Source organism: Orcinus orca, chromosome 4, assembly GCF_937001465.1.
Source record: "Orcinus orca chromosome 4, mOrcOrc1.1, whole genome shotgun sequence".
Classification (NCBI taxonomy): domain Eukaryota; kingdom Metazoa; phylum Chordata; class Mammalia; order Artiodactyla; family Delphinidae; genus Orcinus; species Orcinus orca.
Window position 1 is genome coordinate 84,063,487 of NC_064562.1, and position 22,574 is coordinate 84,086,060.

Here is a 22,574-nt window from a genome sequence, read left to right on the forward strand (position 1 = left end):
GAAATTGAGGCTTAGGGAAATTAAGTTGATGTATCCGGTGTCACTTATTTACTAATTGTTAGCCATGGAATTGGGATTCAGGTCTTGGGACTCCTAGACCAGTGTTCTTTCAAGTATTTCATGCTTCCTTATTTAATTTCATTGCTTTCTTTTCAGTAGCAGGAGCATTTCTGAGCAAATTTTAAGCTCCAGGAGAGTAATGTATTTTGTTTACTGCTTTATAGCCAGTGCTCAACAAAATATTTGTTGAATGAATAAATAAATGAACTACAGTCACTTCAAAAATGTAATATCTGACCTCTTTTTATTGGTGATGCCAAATCACACTTCTCACTTGATATTTATTTAACCAATTTTACTTAAAGTATAATTTAATGCTTATTTCTCTACTAACACCTAGCAGAGAATTTACTTTTATTCCTTTTTTAAAAAAATATTATTCTCTAATTAAAGTGTCATTCTAAATTTCTGGCATATGTAAAAGCTTTTTGAGTCCACTCTAGTCCAAAACTACAGTGGCAAGACCTTCTGTCCTTCTCAATATCCTGGGTAGAAAACGAAGGGGAGAACTCCTGGCAAAGAGTACCAGGAAATAGCCTTTCCTTAAGACACTTCCTTTTGGGGTCCTTAATATCATGCCAAAGCACAGAATACTGCAGTTTGTAAAGTTTTAGCCAGATGCCTCCTAGGTTACACTGTGTGGCAGAGCTTTGTAAATGTGAAATAGGCTTTATGTGACATCTGTTACATCTGGAGTTTCATTAGTTACATTTTGAAAACCAGTTGTAATATGGAAAGGAAAAAGGCCCATAGTTAGCTTTCATGCTGTATCTCAGCAAGGGATTTTCCTAGGTTGCATTCTGTGTTTAGATTTTTATTTTCATCTTTTCTTCTTATATATTTTATAAATATTTAAGCATAAATTGAATTTTAAGGAGAGGGAAAAACTCTTTGACCAACCAAGAGCTTTTGGGTTAAAAATAATATGGCACAAAATAAAATAGCCTAGAAACTCTAATCAGGAATTAAAGTGACATGAGAGTGGGCTAATGTGCTGAAAGCATCAAGTGTTTTGTTCTCTCATTGTGCTCTTTGATGACCAGCTCCTAAATCTTCTAGATCAGATGAAAACACATCATACCTCTCATTCACTTACAGAAAGCTTTTTGAGGTATAATCCACGTACCATTAAATTTGACCTCTAATACATATAATTCAGTATTTTTAAAATGTATTCACAGAGTTGTGCAACTATCACCACTATCTAATTTTAGAACATTTTCATCACTGCAAAAAGAAATGCTGTATCCATTATTCCTCATTTCCCCTCTCCCTCAGCCTGTGTCCAAAACTAATCTCCTTTCAGTCTCTATAGATTTGCCTGTTCTGAACATTTCATATAAAGGTCATCATACAATAAATGTGTGGCTTTTGTGACTGGCTTTTCATATTTTTCTTGGATATAGGCACCGCCCTGGCCTTCTAGTATCCCAGGGAATATGTCAGAGCTTTTCAAAGGCCTCTTCAGACATCTCATTCCCTAGTTCTTCCTTTTAAGTGTTTTGGTCAGCCTCTTATTTACAACAGGTATCCTTGCCTCAGGTAACTGTGATGTTAAACAATTGCCACAGATTGTTTTCCACACGTACCCTGGGGATAGAACTTTTTGCAAAGAGAAAGCTCTGAGATCAAGTAAAGACAAGTACTGAGAATGGATCCTTTCCGGGGAGCTTCTAGACAAGTTGAATGGTGATAATTCTCTGGGGGTGGCTTTTTGGGGAGCTTCAGACCTATTCTTCCCCCTAGGTTGCTGGTTTTTATAGATACCATGGTTGCAAGCTCATTGGTTTTCAAGGCTCCTGTAGAACTGAGGAGAGGGTGATGGGAATATGGCAAGTTAAAATGTTACAAAGTGGGACTTCCCTGCTGGCGCAGTGGTTAAGAATCTGCCTGCCAATGCAGGGAACACGGGTTCTATCCCTGGTCCAGGAAGATCCCACATGCTGTGGAGCAGCTAAGCCCCGTGCGCCACAACTACTGAGCCTTCGCTCTAGAGCCCGCGAGCCACAGCTGCTGAGCCCGTGTGCCACAGCTACTGAAGCCCGCGTGCCTAGAGCCTGTGCTCCGCAACAAGAGAAGCCACAGCAATGAGAAGCCCGCGCACCGCAACGAAGAGTAGCCCCCGCTCACCACAACTAGAGAAAGCCCGCGCGCAGCAACAAAGACCCAACGCAGCCAATAAAAAACAAAAATGAAAACAAAAAACGCTACAAAGCTCATAGTTCTCACTGTGATTCAGCCATTTTTCTTGAACAAACGTTCCTCTGCTGCAAGCCTTTGGTTAAATTCCAAAGTTCTGAAAAATCTGATTTTGATATTTTTTTCCCAGTGTTTTTACTATTTCTATGGAGGAACAGAGTTTTGGAGGGTCTTACCGTGCCATTCTGGAAGTATTTCCTACCCCTCGATCAGTTTTACCTTCCTTATCTACTCTACTGCTTCTTTTTCATTTCCTCCAACATTGGGAATTGGTTTTTCTTCTTTCTGTAATGAATAAATATGATCATATTATATATATTATTTTAAAACGGAAGACTTTATCTCCTTTTGTTTTGCATAAATCACTTCAATTCTTCTTCCTTTTGCATCATATTACCTTATTTCTGCCCACAGTTAGCCCATCTTAACAACCTGGTGTGTATGATTTTACAGTTTTCTCCATGCTCATAAATTATATATAAACATATGTACACAAACTTGTATACAGAATGACATACACATAGAGGTGTTTTTGTTTTTCAAAAAATGAGATCACATTTATTACGTACAGTTTTCTACATAATGTTTTTCTCACTCAAGGACACTTCATGTAAATATCTCTAAGACAATGATTTAGCTCTAATTCATTATTACAGTGATTAAATAGCCTTCCATACTCTCATTATACCATAATTTATTTCAACCACTCTTCTAACAATTCTTCACCTTGTATTTATTTTTTTTCCTCAATGAATTATACAGTCCCTGAAGATAAAATGACTTGGATTGACAGTGAAACTGTCTAAATAGCAGTGATTTATTAGCACTGATAACTCGGTACCAAAATGCCCTGAACACATACTCCGAATTTGCTGCATGTAGAAAGCTTGTATACCAATCAGAAACCTTAAGATTATTCTTTCTTCCTAGTTTTCTGCTTTTAACACAGTATTTCTATTAGCTTGTAAGTGAGTTCTGCGAGAATACGAAGCTAAGAGGATCAGAGCAAGTCCTGAAGTTTTACTTGGGTTACTATTTATCAGGAAACTATCCAAGGATGGAATATGGGGAGAGGGGCTCTAATTAGACATCTGAAATCAGATAAAGTCCCTTCTCCTTTTTCCCTGACATTTTCTAATCCTGTCCAGAGTGGAATCCTGGGTGTCTTAATTATATTCTTCTTAAGTCAGTTATGCTGTTCTCAGATTCATGTACCCACCTCTCTACATTACTGACTGCAGATTATTGTGCGGTTTGGAGGGGGAATCTGTGCTTATATGTGTGAATGACATCATTCCTCTGTTGTTTTTTGGACAGTATTTCTTCATCTGGGGGCTGAGGGACTTCAGTTTTTTCTGGGGGACCCAAGAATTCTTTATAAGAACTTCTTAAATGTATGCTTTCATTTCAATGGTAATAAAAAATAATGCACACCTACTCTTGATAACCTGGATAACCATCTTATAACAAGTACTGAGATAAAATTTTGGTGACTGTATTTGTGTTTCTATTTTTGATAAAGTTGCTGCTAAGCTGTATTTCTTAGACATTTGCTAGCCATCGAGAAAGGAACAGAGGCAGATTTGGTAGTCTTCTCAATTGCAGAACTAAAGTATGTACTGGCATGTTGTACAAAGGACGCCTTTGTGGCAGTTAAAATAGAGAAAAACAGACTTACTCAGCGGGGATACATGGTAGCATAAGCTTCCTAAATACAGGAGAACCTGTGCTTCAGGAGTTAGCACCATATTCATGGTGTCTTAGCAGAACACTGTTAATATTAATTCATTAATGTAATTAATTTAAATCTTATTAGTTTTGTAGTTTCATTTATGTTTAATTTATACATATTGATTTCATTGTGTGTTAGACCTATAGGTATAAAGGGGTTTGTGTTTAATTTTATGTATACCTGCATAATTTCTTCCTGTGAAAAAGCCTGTACGATTGATTCTTCAACTTGTGAAATACTGCTTTAGGGTACCTGAGTTCTAGCTGTTTTTGTCACATCCTCAGGAAAAACAGTGATGCTCTATAGCAGAGCTTCTTAGCTTTTTTGTGCCAGGTACTGCTTTGACAAACTGGTAAAGCTTATAGGTGCCTTCTCAGAATAACGTTTTGGTGCTTAAAACACATTGCACAGAATCAAAAAGAAAGGCAATTTTATTAAAATCTAGTTATCAAAATATTGGAAATATAAATTCATGATATAGTAATACATGTATTTATTTATTAACATATTAAATAATGATATCAGCCTAGGTCAATACCTGTAATTTTATAATATGGATGAGCATACATAATATTTTGAAATGTCTGTAATAACTCTGTTGATATGAAAATAGCTATGATTTCTAAATAGTTTTTCTGATTGTTGCCTACATTGATAAGCATTTAAGTATGCTAAATTTCAACTGGAGGTTAATGGAAATAGAGATGCTATTTTTCTCCCATCCAATCTAATTTCTTCATAGACAGCAATTTTCTTTCTTTTTTTTTTTTTTTTGCTGTACGCGGGCCTCTCACTGTTGTGGTGTCTCCCGTTGCGGAGCACAGGCTCCGGACGCACAGGCTCAGCGGCCATGGCTCGCGGGCCCAGCCGCTCCGCGGCATGTAGGATCTTCCCGGACCGGGGCACAAACCCGCGTCCCCTGCATCGGCAGGCGGACTCTCAACCGCTGCGCCACCAGGGAAGCCCAGCAATTTTCTTTTAATTGAAGTATAGTTGATTTACAATATTGTGTTAGTTTCAGGTATACAGCAAAGTGATTTGGTTATATATACATATATATATATGCATATATATATTATTTTTAATTCTTTTCCACTATAATTTATTATAAGATATTGAATATAGTTCCTTGTGCTATACAGTAAATTCTTGTTGTTTATCTATTTTATGTATGGTAGTGTGCATCTGTTAATCCTATACTCCCAATTTATCCCCCCCCACCTCTTCTCCTTTGGTAACCATAAGCTTCTTTTCTATGTCTGTGAGTCTGTTTTGTAATTAAGTTCATTTGTACTATTTTTTAGATTCCAGATATAAGTGATATCATGTACGGTTGTCTTTCTCTGACTTACTTCACTTAGTATGATAATCTCTAGGTCCATCCATGTTGCTGCAAATGACATTATTTCATTCTTTTTCATGTCTGAGTAATATTCCATTGTATGTATATGTATATACATATATACTTATAGATATGTATATATACACATATATATATACACCACATCTTCTTTATTCACTCATCTGTAAATGGACACAGGTTGCTTCCATATCTTGGCTATTGTAGATAATGCTGCTATGAACATTGGGGTGCATATATCTTTTTGAATTAGAGTGTTCATCTTTTCTGGATATATGCCCAGGAGTGGGATTGACAGCAAAAATTTTATGTATAAGCCCATTGAGGTCTTTGGATTATAATTAAGGACACATGCTTTAGAGGAAATGGGTGGGTTTTTTTTTTCTTTTGTTTTCTTTTTGGTAACTGGGAGAGTCTGAGGACTGCCTAAACTACTTCATTAGGAATTTGCTACTCCAAAATTTACTGTAGTCATGACCCTGGACACCATCCCTTATGTGCTCTGCTGGCCACCAGTGTTAGACTCCAAGGTTCAAGTATAGTTGGTTGCCCTCTCTATATGCTAAATCATATTCTTTCGGCTTAAAGAACAGTTATGAGATTCAGACGTGGGCTCTGGCTAATATCAATATCTAAGCAAGAACAAGTGAAGCATTTAAATAATTGTTGCCTTCTTATCTGGTTGGCATGGTAGCATTCTAATAAGGATCTGCATAATTCTTGGGAGAGGGAGAAAGGAAATTTGAATGTAGGTATGGAGTCTCTCTTTTTTTCTCCCCACTCTCCTTTTCTTCTTCCTCATTGCATCTGTAGATGACTCTGTCCCTGGGATGTATTGGGTTCCTCCCAGAGAGAGCGAACTCAATCATTTGCAGAGCTAGGCTTTTGAAAGGGATAATGGAGCAGTACCTGGTTTGCTCTCCTTTAGCTTCAGTCCCATTCCTCCCATTGCAAAGATTTTTGGGCAAGACTTCCAGACCCCTTCTCCAAAATGAATCCCGCAGTACCCCCCAGGTGACATCTTCCCCCAAAGGTAATGTGCCTATAATACATTATTATAGCAAACAAGAGTCAGAGTTAAATTGTCACATCAAAAAGGTTTTTGGCTCAAAACTTTCTTCTCCAGATTCATTATCACAGGTTCCTCTTGAGGAAGAACAGCCCCATACACTTGATCCATGTACAGAAAAAAAAGAAAAAAAAAACGGTAGCAGATAATAGCATTGCAGAAACAGTCCTGATCAAATTCAAGGACAAAAATGATCTTTTTTAAAACAAATTATTTTTATTTTTTGCTGCGTTGGGTCTTTGTTGCTGTGTGCAGGCTTTTCTCTAGTTGTGGCAAGCAGGGGCCACTCTTCGTCGCAGTGCGCAGGCTCCTCATTTGGTGGCCTCTCTTGTTGCGGAGCATGGGCTCTAGACGTGCGGGCTTCAGTAGTTGTGGCTCATGGGCCCTAGAGCGCAGGCTCAGTAGTTATGACGCATGGGCTTTGCTGCTCCGCGGCATGTGGGATCTTCCTGGACCAGGGCTCGAACCCTGTCCCCTGCGTTGGCAGGTGGATTCTTAACCACTGCCCCACCAGGGAAGCTCCTAAAATGATCTTTTAAAAGCCAGATTCTCACATAAAAGTTTTTTTTAAATGTGTAATTTACTTTACTCTGTGGTTCTGAAAGAAAACCGGCACTGTATATATTCTTTTGCCTGAATCTTTCAATTTGCTATCGCAGGCTTTTGGTCTTTGTACAATTTTGTGCTGAGAGCAAGAAACCCATCAGCGGGAATCTGTTTGCTGTTACTTGTGTCTTTGAAGAATATGCCTTTTCACTTACTTGTAGTTGGAATGAGTATGGTAATAACTTTTCCAAGCCAAAAGTTTTGCAACAGTTCACATTTGATGCAAACTATTCCTTGTCTCTTAGTGTTAACTTATTTTATTCTTCTTTTTTGCTGCTCTGCATCATTAACCTAATACCTACATGTGGTGTTTGAATTGATTAGATTCACAGTACTTGTTTATGATTATATTAATTGGTGTAAACTCACTCTGACATATATGTACTCTTCCAAGTTTTGTGAGACATCTCAATTTCTGAGAAGCTAGGTTAATATTCTAAGAAGCACCATTCGCTCCTAAGCAGCTACTTATTGGGTGCCAAGCTCTGGGGTTTGGCTCTGTAGACTCTAATGGTGGGTCAGTTAGAAGTCCTGTCCTCAAGTAGTCAGTTGTCTAGTAACTGCCTTGAGACCTGAATGTGTTATTTATAACTTGAGAAATTCTGTAAGAGAGGTTCAGAGCCCGAAGGAAACATGATTCATTTCAATTCTTAATTCTTTAAAAGACAAGATTGCTAATTCATACTACTTCTAGTCTATAATAAATATATCATTTTTCTAAACATCATCAGGTTTTATTTACAGTTATAAAAGTTTTATTTTAAAGGTCTGTCTTAGAGTTTCCATTTTTAATCAGATTATAGTTTAATTCTTAGATTTAAAAACTTATTCATAATATAATTATCTTAGATAAGCTGAGCAGAGCCTTTTGTTTTCAATTTTATGGGAAGGCCCACCATGCTTTTATAGGTACTAATGAGAATTTTATCACCTCAGGAAGTGGGAGTTCTGGAATTCTGCAATTCCCTCCTTGAAATTACTTTCCAATTCTTCCATTGTTTATTAAGTAATCAAAGGCAGAGAGTTTGTTTCTGCTGTGGTTCTGTGTTTACAGATGTGCACTGGACAAAGGCCTTTAGGATATACATTTCAGGAGATGATTTATGATGATCTGATGGCTATTAAGCCACAGTAACTATGTTACCATATTATGTGTCCTTGAAAGTCAACAAAAAATAGAAAAAATAATATGGGAGGGTTGCCTTGGGAGAGAAATGAAGACCTTAAATCAAGAATCTTTGCTTATTCTAGAGTTTGGGGGTCGGCCAAGTGGTCATTTTCCAGCCAATCACGAGAGGCAGTAAGGCAGGTAATATGTGGGGACACATCTAGCACCATCAGTGTTCAGGTAGGGCCCTGTCAGCCCTTCCTTCTTTCCTGTTTCTCCCTTTTGGAATGGGAATGTCTCTCCCATGCCTGTCCCCCGTTTTGTTTTAGAATCACATAATTTGTCTTGTTTCACAGGTTCACAGCTGAAGGGGAATTTTGCCTCAGGGTGAACCATACCTTGAGTCTCAGCCATATACGGTTTAGATGATATTTAGATGAGACTTTGGACTTTAGACTTTGATGCTGACATGATTTAAGACTTTCTGAGCTGTTGGGATGGAGTGAATATATTTTACATGTGAGAAGGACAATGAATTTTGGGGGCCAGGGTTAGAATATTATCGATTGAATGTTTGTATCCCTCCAATATTCATGTTGAAGCCCTGGCCCTTAATATACTGTTGTCCATTTTTATATCTTCTCTGGAAAAATGTTTATTCAAATCCTCTGCCTATTTTAAAATTGGATTATTTAGGGTTTTTTGCCGCTGAGTTGTGTAAGTTCCTTATATATTTTGACTATTAACCCCTTATCAGATACATGATTTGCAGATATGTTCTCCTATTCCATAAGTTGTCTTTTCAAGCTTTTTAGTTTGATATAGTTCCACTTGTTTGTTTAGCTATTGTTGCCTGTACTTTTGGCATTTTATTCAAAAAATCTTTGCTAAGACCAGTGTCAAGGAGCTTTTTTCCTATGTTTTCTTCTAGGGGTTTTATGGTTTCAGGTCTTCCATTTAAATCTTTAATCAATTTCAAGCTTCCATTAAGTAGACTTATTATTATATTGGGGTTGTTATTTTGAAGCTATTGTTTGTACATTATAGGGGAAAGCAAATAAGTATTTATATTCATGTTTTCAGGAACCAACATTTTCAACATAAGAGAAAAAAGTACAAGTATAAAAACAAATTAAAACCCTATAATCTTAATTTTGAATTGGTAATATCGGTATAAACTCAGTATTTTTTCCTCCTTTAAAAATACATACCAGTTTGTCTCTGTTCACCAAAAAAGCCTGGAAGAAGTGACAACCCATGAGCAGGGAACACATTTGATGCCCAGTTCTTGAAGAATTCTATTAAACTTATTAACTTAAATAGTTTATATCTTGATGTCTGTCATTCTGAGGTCATAATGAAATATGGTTGCCCTTTTCATATGCAGACTCAGTTATTCCTTCATTTCAGGAAAACAAATTTATAGCATCTTTCAAGATTTTTCTCTTCCACTTTTGGGTTCTTGGATTCAGAGGAACATTTTTTTGTTAACTTGCTGTCTTCCTTATACATATATCTTCTTAATTGTGCTCATAATGATTATCCTAAGTTTCTTTAATTTTTATTATTTCTAAATATTTTTACTGTTAATATTTTTAGTGTTATAGCCTCATTTTCTTTTATTCCAATGTTTTTTTCTTTTGTCTTTGAGTTCTTGTTTGGTTAAACTCATTTTCTTGTTGCTTTCTTATAATATATAAAATTTTTAAAGGTTTGTGTTTTTTGTTTCTGGGTTATAATTTCTTTCCTATGGGTTGTTTTTTTTAAAAAAAATCTTTATTGGAGTATCATTGCTGTACAATGGTGTGTTAGTTTCTGCTTTATAACAAAGTGAATCAGCTATACATATATCCCCATATCTCCTCCCTCTTGCGTCTCCCTCCCACCCTCCCTATCCCACCCCTCTAGGCGGTCACAAAGCACCGAGCTGATCTCCCTGTGCTATGCGGCTGCTTCCCACTAGCTATCTATTTTACATTTGGTAGTATTTATAAGCCCATGCCACTCTTTCCTATGGGTTTTTAATCAGTCTTTTGTTCTTCTCCCTCTTCCTCTTAATCCATCAAATGTTGGAAAAATGTACAACCATTAAAAATGATGTTGTGGAAGAATACATACTGATATGTAGAAATATTCAAGACCTATTAGTGAGTGAATAAGCAGGCTACTAAGTAATATGTACATTGAATATGTACAGTGCATTGTAATGTTAAATATATTCATGTTATGTTAAGTATATATGATATATAGTATGAAAGAAAAAAAGCCTAGTGAAATAAGTCAAATTTATTGTGTGCCAAGTATTGTACTATATACCTTACATGAACACCTCATTAAGTAGATACTGTTAATACCCCCATGGTACAGTAAAGAAATTAACATTGAGAGAGTTTAAATATCATCTGTAAAGGCAGTGAGTAAGGAAGCTGGAAGTTGTGTTTAGGTCGTTTGACTTCAGTAATGATATATATCCAAATGTTTACAGTGGTTATTTCTGAGTCATAGTACTATAGGTAACTTTTTATATTCTTCTTTGCACTACTCTGTATTTCCCACATCTTTCACCTTTCACAAGCACCTATGGCCTTGTAATAATATAAATAGCTATTAAAGATTCTGAACAGTACTATGTACAGACTGAATAATGATATCACCATTATAATTGTTTTAACATAAATTTCCACTTCTGCTTACCTCATTTCACAACTAAATTACATAGGCAGTTTTGCATATCTTATAATAATATAAAATCTTAATTACTATTTACATAGGATATGTAGGCAACAAATATATAGTTTAAAATTCTGAAATCAGAATAATTCAATAATACAATTTAACTTAAATTATATCATTTTCTCTCTTATTTCCTTTGTGCATCCAAGATGTAGGGTTTCTTTCTTTCTTTTTTCAAATTTCAAAATTTGGAGGATACTCTTATTTTTCTCTATGTTTTTGAGGAAGTGAGGCAGTAAGCCCTAGGTTTCTGGTTTCTATAAGAATAAATAGATACTATAGCCAGTGGTTCTCAACATCCAAAATTTTGAGGCAATTTAATGAAGTGTTTAAACAAAGAAGGCTGTTACACTCTTTTCAAATATTACGAAAGATTTCAAGTATACATAATATAATAATCACCATAATTTCTTGCATCCTGCTTCTTCTTTCTGGGTTAAATTCTCTCCTTAATTAAATATACTCCTTGGAAGTTCTTTCAGTGGAGGCTATTCCAGTTTTTATTTGTCTAAAATTATCCTTATTTCACCCTCAATACTATTGTTTAACTAGGTACAGAATTCTAGACTGACAATCTTTTTTCACTCATCCACTTAAAGAATTTATTTCACATTTTTCTGTACTCATGATGCTATCAGAAATTTTAATGCAAATTTAATTTTTGTTTCCTTGTAGACAACTTGGATTTTGTCTTTGGATGCTTTAAAAATTATTATTTTTTGCCTTTCTGGTTTCACTGTAAGGGATATATTGTAGATTTCTTTTTTTTTAATTGAAGTATAGTTAATTTATAACATGTTAGTTTCAGGTGTACAGCAGAGTGATTCAGTTCTCTCTCTCTCTCTCTCTATATATATATATATATACATACACATATGATATTTACTCTTTCACATTCTTTTCCATTATAGGTTATTATAAGATATTAAATATAGTTCCCTGTGCTATACAGTAGTCCTTGTTGTTTAACTGTTTTATATATAGTAGTGTGTATATGTTAATCTCAAACTCTTAATTTATCTCTTTCCCTCCCACCCCTGCTATCCCCTTTGGTAGCCATAAGTTTTCTATGTCTGTGAGTCTATTTCTGTTTTGTAAATAAGTTCATTTATATCAATTTTTAAAGATTCTACATAGAAGTGATATATGATGTTTGGATTTCTCTGTCTGACTTACTTCACTTAATATGATAATCTCTAGGTCCATCTATGTTGCTGCAAATGGCATTATTTCATCCTTTTCAGTGGCTGAGTAATAGTCCATTGTATATATGTATACCACATCTTCTTGTACCGTTCATCTTTTGATAAACACTTAGGTTGTGTCCATGTCTTGGCTATTGTAAATGGTGCTGCTATGAACATTGGGGTGCATGTACCTTTTTGAATTAGAGTTTTCTCTGGATATATGCCCAGGAGTGGGATTGCTGGATCATACGGCAACTCTATTTTTAGTTTTTAAAGGAACATCCATACTGTTCTCCATAGTGGCTATACCAATTTACATTCTCACCAACAGTATAGAAGGGTTCCACTTTCTCTACACTCTCTCCAGCATTTATTATTGTAGATATCTTTTTATATATCTTGTTTAGAAGGTGTGCTTCTTGAATCTGAGGATTCAGATCTTTCTTCAGTTTGGGAGAGTTCTCAGCTATTAATCCTATGAATATATCCTCACTCCTGATTTTCTATTCTCTCTTTCTGGATCTCTAATTACTCTTATGTTGGACATTCTCATCCATCCTCTATAAATCTCTGTGCTGGATTCTGGTGTATTTTCTCAGATTTATTTTTTAATTCTCTAGTTCTCTCTTCAGCAGTATCTAATATTCTATTTTAATCTGTTCACTGAGTTTTAAATTATAATGTTCAGCTTTGTGCAGTGGCAGTATCATAGCCAATGAGGTTTATCCAAGGCATGATTATTGCTAATTAAATTATAATGTTCATACATATTTTTCATTTCTAGAGGTTCTATTTGGTTTCTTTTTGAATCTTCTAGTTCTTCATTTATAGTGTGTCATTTTTTTCAAATGGTTTTAATTACTACCTTTTTGTCTTTAGTTATTTTATTCATACTTGTTTTTATAGCCTCTGTCAGATTGTTCAATTGTCTGAAGTTCTCAGACTTCAATTATTGCTGCTGGTTGTGACTAATGATTATTATTATTCCTTCCCCTAGTGAATTGTTTTCTGTTTATTTTATGACTTTAGATTATAAACTTTTTTGGATTCAGGGTATGTCACTTAGGACAATTTTGTGTTTGGTTTGACCAGTCACCCCAAGATATCACTGTCCCAGGGCCAATTTTTATGTTAACTTTTGGCTTGGGGGATTCTTGGATCACATTTGTAGTTGTAAATTCAAACCCATGGGAGCGCCAGAGCTGTAGTAAGAAGCGTCCAGAGAAAGATTTTTGTCAAATCAGAGTCTAGGCAGAGTCAGACAAGCTCCCTCATCATATGGCTGAGCTAGTTGAGTTCCTGCTTTTTGTGTGTGTGTTGGGAGGGGGGGGGCTCGGTTCCTATTTGTACTTCCTATGGATTCAAAGCCTCATCTCTTTGTTGAGACTGATGACTTCCTCCAAGACAGGGCCATTACAATATCTGCTCATGAAATGTTCACCCATGTGCTCTTCATTCCTGTGATGTCATCTCACATACTCACTGCTCTTGTTTTCAGTTCACTGTTGCATTTCTGCAATCTTGAGATTTCCCTTTCTTTATGGAGAGTTCAGCTGTTTACGTAAGAACATTTGTTTTATTTTACCAAAAATTTATGGAGGTTTATAATGGGTGGGCTTTCAGATTACTTGCTTAACAATATTTCAGAATCTTTTCTTTAAAAAAAATCATTTTACACAGAAATTTTTAATCACACACAAAAGTAGAGAGACTAGTACAGTGAATGCACATGTGCCCTCTTTCACCTTATCAACATATGATCAATTTTCTCAGGATCTTTTATAAGGTGTTTTTTTTCTAGTGCCATTTGTAGTAGAGTTTAAACTTGCTCCCATAATCGAGAGTTGGGCTGCTCTCTGTACTGTTTGCACAAAGGAATTTTGATATTAACTAGTTTGTAATTAAAATACTGTACTTCATGGTTTTAGGAAAATCACCTAGAGAAAGCAAAGTCTTTATAGACCAATATGTTAAACCCTATATTAAATATTTAATTCATTATTATTAAAATTCATAATAAAAAATTTCTCAATTATAGGAAAAAATTATAGTGTCTCCAGAAACAGAATTGATTCAACATTGCCCCCTTGTGTCAGGTATTTCTTGCCTTCCATTTCACCTTTCAGATCTCCACCTCTCTAGGTTCACATTATATCTGCCCCATTTGAATCTGGGGCAGCCTTACTCATTTTGACTCTGCTTCTTTGCTATTCCAACTCTGTACATTCATTTCCATGTTTAAACTTCCCATGTTTCTCTTTTTTGGCTTAATTATCCCAGAGCCCTCTATTCCAGTTATTTTCATTTCCATCCTAACATGAAAAAGGCAGGGAGTGGAGATGTTTCACAATTTATATTTTTCAAGACCAGGTTTCACACACAGTCCTATTTTTTATCATCTGACAAATGTATTGATATTATCTACTATAGTTGGTAACACTTCGGAAGAAACTAGTCCAAAATTTCTCGTTAATATCTTCTTGATAAAGAAGAAAATCTTTAATGCCCAACAAATGTCTTCAGCTTTAATCTGACCAAATTCCCCTAATCGATCCATAGTGAAGATACAATATAGTCATTAATGTTTTTTTTGAGAAACTCTTTATGTATCAAGGACTCAAAATGACCGATTTGTGATAGATTAGCCTTGCTCTGTACACTATAATTTAGAAGCAGGTATAAGGCAGCAAATATTTCAGCACAGTAGTTGGAACACTGGCACTAGACCATGATTTCCGTCCTTGCTAACCTTGGGAGAGAAGCGGCTACTTAGAAGGACAGAGCATGGGCCCCTCACCAGTCGCGAGTGTGGGCAGTTTCCCTGGAGACATGTGTGACTCTGCAAGTTGGAGGTGAAATGCAGTGTGCAGACACATCTGGTTTCCCAGGAAGAGGCACTCCTTTTATGCAGTGCTTGAATGTGTGGACAAAGCCAGGGTTGCTTGTGTGTTTGGTTATCTCTGCCTCTGACATGTTCAAGTCATATACAAAAACAGAAGTCCTCAGAATCAGAGGCCCCAACACTCGTAAACTGATCACCTTTAATTCTTACCAAAAGTTATAGAGAGATCCTGGGCCTGCTGCTCAAATGTCCCTATGTGGAGAGCTGTAGAGGTTCCTGGAGGGAGGACTCTTCTCTGATGATCAGCCGGCTTCCTAAGCATGCCGACCTGTGCCATTGCACAGAGCCCTGAGCATAGACGGACTCCATACTCTGTTTAATGTTATGCTGTCACCTTGTTCAAATTATTAGCAATAATATAAATATAAATGTTATGAATGATATAAATAAATAAAATAATATAAAAATAATTTTTGACCAAGGGACCCCTCATTTTCATTTTATCCGGAGTATGCTTAAATTATGCAGCCTGTTCTACTCCTGGGTTTTTACTGTGATGGGGCCAACTTCATTCTCCTATCTGCCCTTGAACTAAGCACAGTGCCAGGCAATGCCATGAGCTGATTGTCATTGGCCAGTCAGGACCCATACCTGGAGCTGGGGGTAGGGAAAGGCCTCCCAAACTTCATGGCTGCTATTTAGTTAAGGATGGGGAGGTAATGCTGAGGATATAACTAATAAGAACCATTCCACTCCTCCCTCCCTCTTTTTTGTTGAGTGGTTGCTCATGTTTTGCTTTCTAATATTACATTGCCTTGTCATAAGATAAAAGGTATATTTATTAAAAAGAAATAGTATGTCATATGCATTCCAAAAAATAGTACTAGAAATTTATTGTAAACATTTCCTTTTGAGGGAATTCCCTGGCGGTCCAGTGGTTAGGACTCTGCACTTCCACTGCAGGGGGCACGGGTTCTATCCCTGGTTGGGGAACTAAGATCCCACATGCCATGGGTGTGGCCAAAAAAAAATTTCCTTTTGAGTATGTAGAACACACCGTCCTTTACGATCTTATACCCTGTAAAATCTTCCTTTGTAAATTCAGAGAATAAAAAGGTAAATGTCAGCTCAACTTGAGGCTGACTTGTTACAGATTTTAAATTTAGTGTATTCTGGGTTAAAAAGGGTAATCTGAGTGAGCATTTTATAAATCTATTAAGAATCACAATACCTAGCTGGTAGAATACAGACCTTAGTATGCAGGTTTGCCCTGTCATTTATTCTTCTGTTACTTAAGTTTTGACTGTTACTAAACCTGAAGTGTGATTCCCAATAAAACTACATACAGCTGGGAAATCCACTGAAATCTCATTATGTTTTTGAACAGCGAAGTTTAAAACTACCCACAAGTAAGGTAATGATTTTTACAATAAACTCTGACATCAATGAACATGATGTACCACTAAGTGATTTCTTATACTCTCATCATTATAGAATTTATTTGTACCATTCTTGGTATTAAAAAACAAATAATTTTCATATGTATTAAAGTACAATTTGGCTAAATAAATAAAATAAAATAAATTGTATTAAAGTACAATTTGGCTAAATAAATAAAATGTGGTCTAATTTCAAGTTCTTATTTTTTAATTTCACAGCACCAAGCCCAGTGCCTTTATTTAATAGAGACTTAAATATTTTCTCAATGAATAACTAATGTTTTTAAACAATGAGTGTTTTAAAAAATAATACCCAGCATTATTTTATTTTACAAGTAAGCCAAACCAATTGATGAAACCTTGAATTTTGATCCTATATATATAGGAAGAGCGCAGAATGAAAGCTTAATGTCTCTGTCTCAGTATTCCTGCTTACGTAACATAGATACAAATCTCTCTCCCGTCTAGTTCAGAGTTTCGGTGAATCACAAATGAGATAATAATAATAGCAAACACTTTTATAGTTTATCATATGTGCTAATGATAGGCATTTGTAAATACCATTTAATCCTGACACTAACCCCATAACACAGATATTTTTATCTTCATTTTACAGATGAGGAAACTGATAAACAGAGAATTTCAGTAACTTGTCAAAGGCCACATAAATAGAGACAAATAAAGGAGAATTTGAATCAGACTGTGGAACCATCATACTGAGTATGGGAAAGGTGTTTTACAAACTTGAAAGCACCATAGCAATTTGAATTATTTTTATTATTCAATCATTCATAATCTTAAGATAGATAATTATATGGGGACACAATCTAGTTCTTTTAAAATTAATGAAAAATGACTGGTAGATGGAGATGTGACAGCTGAAATGTTACATCTTACTTAGTTCTATGGAATGTGAATAATCAATTTACAATAAAATATAGGCCTCTCACTGTGTCAAAGCATTGAATTTGTTGAATGAATGAGTTCCATCAAGTTATGAGCATTTAGCTACCATTTAAACATCTTAGAATCAGGTGGTATGGATATGTGTATGAATGACAGGAGAGAATGAGATATATATATATATATTTATATATATATATCGACTGTGAAAGCTTGAAGATTGGCAAAAGACTTCACCAAGAGGCTTGAGGTTGCATTAAAAATGTTAGGTCTGGAATAAATGTAACTGTGTAGAGAACATTAAACCCTAAACCTCATGTTTCTCCTGGCAAGAGTAGCTAGTTCTTACTTAAGTCTGATAATTTACACAGCGTTATCCTTGGTACTCAACTTCTTTTGTGTGAGTGTAAGTTAGCAAGACATTGGCTTACCTATGCCTTGATTATGTCTACAAAGACTTTTTACAAATGTCACAGATGACTCATTAAGAAAGTGTGCCTTTTGTCTCTTTGATTTTCTCTTATGAGAAACAAAATAGTTAATATGTTCAGATTCACAGATGTTTAGAGTTAGTTAAAAAGCCAGGATCTTCATAGAGAGGTCCTGTCTGTAACTTTCTGTTCCTTCTTATCCTACTGTAACCCCCTTGCGGATCTTCCAATGTACACGATATCCTTTTAAATTGGTTTGTCCCAGAAATCCTTCTCGCAAAATGTTACTTTTCGTGTGAGTTATCTAGACTAGAGAATGATCTTCATTATTTCACTCTGCTGATGTAGTCCTGACCTGGGTGGACTTCATAATACAGCCAGGAATAGACACTAAGCATTCCCAATACAATTCGTCCCTCAGTGAGGATGGGCAACCTGTTTTTAATAGCAGATTCAGTGTTTTCTTTGAGAAGGTTTAGTGCTTACTAATCATGGAGAAGCAGCTCTATTGCTTGAATTCAAAGATATTCATCTAAATATTTTACAATGAATGAAGTAAGTTTACGATGTTTAAAATTAATGGTATCTTGACAGAATGATACAGTAGACAGGAACAGATTATGGGATCAGCATGACTTGATTTTAATTTCAACTCTACAACTTACCATCTATGTAACCTTGAATACTTTCTCACCCTCATTGAATCTGTCTCAATATCCGTAAAATGTGAATAAAAACAGCTTTTTCATAGACTTGTGGGAGGGTTAGATAAAATGCTGTATATAAAATACTTAGCAAACATTCAGACTAGAAAGTACTCAAGGATTTTTTTCATCTATTTCCTTAGCTTTAAATTGTTTTATTTTACTATAAAACAATAAGTGGAAATGAAATTTAAGATGTGTTTTTTATTAAGAGAGAACTTGAATAGATACTAATGGTTTATTTAGGCTTTTACTGCAAAGTAAGCTCATCTCATCCTATCCTCTCTCTGAATCGTATATTTTTTCTTGCTGGAGACACCAATGCTGTTGAAATATCAGTTGAACATCAGCAGTATGAGGACTTTGATAAGCTTTTTATCTCTGTTGACAAATTTGATCCTCACAACCTCTCATTCACATCATTATTGCTACTTTACAGATTAGGAGGTTTTAAGACGTGAAGTAATTTCCCCAAGGTCACACAGCCTGGTGGGTGGGACCGAGGCTCAAGGTAGATTTTGGCTTCTGTGTCTCAGTCTGGGAGTAGCTGGCTTTTACTTAACTCTCATAGCTTACAGTGTTTGAGCCTAGTCTTGGCAGCCATAGCCATCATTTTTACCCACACTTTCCTCAGAGCTCTTTGCAGCTCCGGCATAAAGGTGCTCATCTATTCATCTTTCTCCAGCCTTTACAGCTTGTAAGCACAACTTCCTTTTTTTCCCTCTACTATGGTGAGGTCTCATGCTAGAAGAATTGAGTATGCCTAAGGATAATGGGACATTTGCCTTTTACAGGATCGAAGGGTAATTCCTGCTCTTTTACTTTCAACTACTGCACTATAGTCCAGAGTGGAGTCCAAGATAGGAATCAGTCTGGTGGAGGGAACAGTATGGGATGGTTCCCTATGCCGTGGTAAGTTCTAGGGGACAGATTGTTAAAAATATTTGTAGCAATATTAGCCATCAACATTAGTGCCCTAGGGTCTCATATATACTGGCCTTTTTCATGTCTAATTCCATCTTGTTCAATAAGAAATCTTGTAGTGAAGACATTGTTCCATTTAATCTCATTCATTCAGTGAATAACTATTGGGTGTATACTCTTTGGTATCCAGTGGTTTCTAGTCACAAGACAAGGTGTCTACTTGGATGTGGAAGGATACTGAGAATAAACACATAAATAAACAAGATCTTAACAGGCAGTCCTATTGTTATAATGAAAACAAATTAGGATCATGTTATAGTGAGGCCCAGGAGTACTTTGAATGGGATGCTTATGGGAACTTTTGCTGTCCCCCGAGAAGGCGGGTTCTCTGAAGCAGGCCTTTGCTGTGGCTTCTTACCCCCGGAACTGAGCTGCTATGATTAATCTAGTGGAGGGAAGGCACTTGCTTCCCTTTGATGTTCTTATTTGATGGCTGTGAATCTGTAGTAAATATGAAATGATGACAACTTAAATATTATAATAGGAACAATGAAGACAGGATGCAACAAGCAAAATGCTTGAGCATGAATATGAATTATTGGAAATCAAAAGACTGGCATCTGAATTTTATAATACATATTGGTGCTGCTTGAATATTTAATTCTGGTACATTTATTTATTTTTTATTTTTTTTATTTTTTTGCGGTACGCGGGCCTCTCACTGCTGTGGCCTCTCCCACTGCGGAGCACAGGCTCCGGACGCACAGGCTCAGTGGCCATGGCTCACGGGCCCAGCCACTTGGCGGCATGTGGGATCTTCCCGGACCGGGGCACGAACCCGCGTCCCCTGCATCGGCAGGCGGACCCTCAACCACTGCGCCACCAGGGAAGCCCTGGTACATTTCTTAAGGAAGGAGTTCACTTTCAAAACTAATAGTCCTTTGTCCTGTCCTAGTAAGAATAGATTTATTGTGATATTAGTCTCTCCTTAAAAAGGCACATCTGCTTCTTTGTTTCTTGCTGAGCATTAGGACTATGACTATGTATATCAATGCCAGACAATATTTATTTGTGTTTGTTTTTTGTCTCGCCTGACTAGACTATAAGCTCCATAAGGGCAGGGACTTTGTTTTGTATCATGTCATTTGCTCTGCACCTAGAGCGGTGCCTGACACAGAGTAGGAGCTCAATAAGTATTTGTTGAATGAGTAGTAAAAAAGACCCCACCTGCCTCCATGGATCTCATGGGGCCCCACTGAGGGTGGTAGAAATTCAGGGGAGGGGCTTCCCTGGTGGCACAGTAGTTAAGAATCAGCCTGCCAATGCAGGAGACACGGGTTCGAGCCCTGGTCCAGGAAGATCCCACATGCCGTGGAGCAACTAAGCCTGTGCACCACAACTACTGAGCCTGCACTCTAGAGCCCGCGAACCACAACTACTGAGCCCATGTGCCACAACTACTGAGCCTGCGCTCTAGAGCCCGTGAAGTACAGCTAGTGAGCCCGTGTGCAACAACTACTGAAGCCCACGTGCCTAGAGCCTGTGCTCCTCAACAAGAGAAGCCACTGCAATGAGAAGCCCGTGCACTGCAACAAAGAGTAGCCCCCACTCACTGCAACTAGAGAAAGCCCACGCACAGCAGTGAAGACCCAACGCAGCCAAAATAAATAAATAAATTTAAAAATAAATAAGTAAAAATGAGCAGTACTGTGTCACAATAACTTTAACAAAAAAAAGAAAAATTCAGGGGAGACGATGTCTTCAACTATAATGTTTGGATTATGGACACAGCTGTTGATGGAAAGAGACTTGGATTTGGGTTAGGATGACGAGTTGAATTTCAGCTTTGACATTATTAGCTGTGTGAATCTTTAACTTTTTTAACTTAAAATATTTTTTTATTGAAGTATAGTTGATTTACAATGTTGTGTTAGTTTCAGATGTACAACAAAGTGATTCAGTTATATATGTGTGTGTGTGTTTTATATATATATATTTTCAGATTCTTTTCCATTACAGATTATTATAAGATATTGGATATAGTTCCCTGTGCCATACAGTAGGTCCTTATTGTTTATCTATTTTATGTATAATAGTGTATATATGTTAATCCCAAATTCCTAATTTGTCCCTCCCCACCTTTTCCCCTTTGGTAACCATAAGTCTTTTTTTTCTGTGTCTGTGAGTCTATTTCTGTTTTGTAAATAAGTTCATTTGTATCAATTATTTTTTAGATTCCACATGTAAGTGATATCATATATTTATTTTCCTCTGTCTGGCTTACTTCACTTATCATGATAATCTCTATGTCCATCCATGTTGCTGCAAATGGCATTATTTCATTCTTTTTTTATGGCTGAGTAATTTTCCATTGTATCTATACTACATCCTCTTTATCCATGCCTCTGTTGATGGATATTTAGGTTTAGCTGTGTGCATCTTGTGGGAAATTACTTAACCTTGTTTCCTCAGCTGTGAAACAGAGTAACTTGTGAGGAGGGCAAATGAGCCAATGTATGTGGAAGGGCCAAGAACAATGCCAGGAGTGTTACAGTTTTACAGTAAATATTGAGGGCAAAAATATTCAGATAAAAGTGGGAGATATAACCATAAAAGGTTGGGATTTAAACTGTAGAGGTGGGAATAAAAGATATAATCTGGGAAAACAACAACAAAATTTGACAGACCGGATGGCAGAAATGAAAAGGAAAACGTGTGAAGAGGCCAACCCTGCCATGACTTTCTTCCCAAACCACTGAAAAGGGCTGTGTACAGAGAACTCTCCTTTACAGCCCCATCGAATTCTCAGGATGTGGAAGTAAGACAAATGTAGAAGCCTCCACGAGGAAATCCTGTGAAGCAAATTCATGAGTTAAAATAAGTCAGTTTAGCTAAGTTAGGGCAAACCAACCATGCTCTGTTAAAATATTGCCTCCTGTTACCGTGGAATCTTTACCAGTAGTCCTTCAATTAAGTGTGAAATCATAAATAGGAAGTCAGAAAGGTTACCAAGTTTTCCTGTTAGGTTATTAGACAAAAGATAGCAAAGTACTTTAGAAAGTTGATATTTCATGATTTTTAATTTAAGAAGATTTTTCCTGTCTAATAACACTATTATCTGTTATAATCATTATGGTTTAGATACTATTTTGCTTTTATTTAAAAATGATTTTTATTTGATTTTAATGGATTTTTAAAAGAACCCAGTGTTGAAATAAATTCTGTGTAAGTCAGAAGTTTCTTAAGTTAATTTTACATTAAAAAAAAGCATATAAGA

At 36.2% G+C, this 22,574-nt stretch overlaps 1 protein-coding gene and 1 pseudogene across 1 annotated transcript in view; both read left to right on the top strand.

Moving 5' to 3' along the window:
• Nucleotides 1–22,574, top strand: part of CORIN (corin, serine peptidase) — a 219,043-nt gene that overhangs the window by 16,183 nt on the left and 180,286 nt on the right. The window lies entirely within an intron of this gene.
• LOC117200844 (uncharacterized) lies at nt 12,741–12,853 on the top strand (annotated as a pseudogene).